Below are 1,921 nucleotides of genomic sequence, written 5' to 3' on the forward strand. Positions count from 1 at the left end.
GTGCCCAGTCTAGCATGCAGAGAATATGTCACACCACATTCATCAACCCACAAACGCGTAAAAAAATAATATCGAAATTCAAACATCGGTACTACACTGGTGAAGATTAAACACTTAGTCATTGTGTTTAATCAAATTTTATCATTGTTGGCCCAAAGGCGTTTGTTGCAAACAGCTATATAGTCAACATTTCATGGATCTTCAAACACAGCAATTTTCGTTGCATTTGCTAATTTGGTTCATTTACTTTGGAACATTTATCTATCGGTGGTATTTTGGACTCTACTGATTGTAATATTTTTTTAAATTTGGATTGCATTTTCAAGCCCGCGTATTTAGTCATCATAGCTATAGGAGATTGGGGGTGTAGATGGGACAGTCGCATTCCCGCTACAAAAAATGTCTCGAATTTGGGCAAAAAATGTCCAGTTAGGCTACGTGGCCAAACTATAGTTTGTTGCGTTTTCAAGAATATAATTGAAGAGTCCAGGTGCATAACGATCAAACTCCATTATTTGTGATTTTTAAATTTTACCATCTCCCGTTGTGTTAACATCGAAAGTTTTATGTAGCAGCCTTTTTTTGCGGCAAAACGATCCATATCTCTCAAAACAAGGCTTTAAAATAACAGAGTTCAGCCACAAAACGATCAATCTCAAACTTAATTTTCAGTTTACTCAAAAGTTGGTTTTGGTAGTTTGATCGTTATGCACCTGGACTCTTCAATTATATTCTTGAAAATGCAACAAACTATAGTTTGGCCACCTAGCCTAACTGGACATTTTTGCTCAAACTCGAGACATTTTTGTAGCGGGAATGCGACTGTCCCACCTACACTCCCAAACTCCTACAGCTACGATGACTAAACACGCAATTTGCCCAAAGACAAAATTTGGGCAAATTTTGTCTGCACCCCCAAAACGTTTTATTTTCCTGCGGCTGTACAGCCTGTTTTCTACAGTTCTGATCGTCAAAGTTGTAACGACCAATAGCCTACGTGTGAACTGTCGGGGTTGCAATTTAGTTGCACGTAGTCGACATTCTGACCAACTATAGGATTGAACAAAAATATTTAATCTCACGCTCCAATAAACCTTGGCTACATCCATCTTTAAGCCTTGACAAATTTTCTTGCTGAGTTGTTTGTTTCAGTTCGTGATGTCACGAAATTTCATGAGAAACGTGATATTAATTTTCTCTTGGTGAATAATAATGATAGCTTGGAATAAAATATCAGCATCTAACCAGGGTTAACATTTCCGGGTGGATATTTTCGTGTCATGAATATGTTTTATTAGTATTATAGACGCCGCCAATCAGTTAATTTAAACTAGCATTTAACACAAGATAATTTTCAAGATCATTAATAGTGTGAAGTGGGAAGAGATACAGCCGCAAACGTAGGCTACTTCTACCTAAAACTTGCTTTTGAATACTTAAGGCTTAGTCAGTTGATAACAATTAAGCTACAACCACTAGCGTACGCAGGGGGGGGCATTGGGCCATGCCCCCCTCCCCCCTTAAAAATGTTGTGTGACGTCACGATATTGAGAATGATGCTTTCAGTCTAAAAAAAAATTGCCTACTTTGAAACAAAACCGCATTAAAAGAGCGAGTTTTGGCAATACCAAACATTCAAACATCTCAGCCAGAAATTAGCAACAAGAAAACGTAGAGACTTAGCTTTATTTCCGAAAAATGCCGAAGAAAACATGATCTTATCCTTTTGCTATGCCACCTGACAGCACCATTTTACAGGAATATTCGTACCCACATTTTTGTTGAAAATGCTCTCAGAATGCACCAAATTCAAAGTAATTTTTCAAAATTTTCTGGGGGAGGCCCCCCAGACCCCCCGCCGCTGGGTGTCGTCTTAGGCGAAAACTACGTCGGGCTTCGCCCGCCAGTCGTCAAAAACTCC

The sequence above is a fragment of the Aplidium turbinatum genome, chromosome 10 (assembly GCF_918807975.1).
Source record: "Aplidium turbinatum chromosome 10, kaAplTurb1.1, whole genome shotgun sequence".
In the NCBI taxonomy this organism is placed as follows: Eukaryota; Metazoa; Chordata; class Ascidiacea; order Aplousobranchia; family Polyclinidae; genus Aplidium; species Aplidium turbinatum.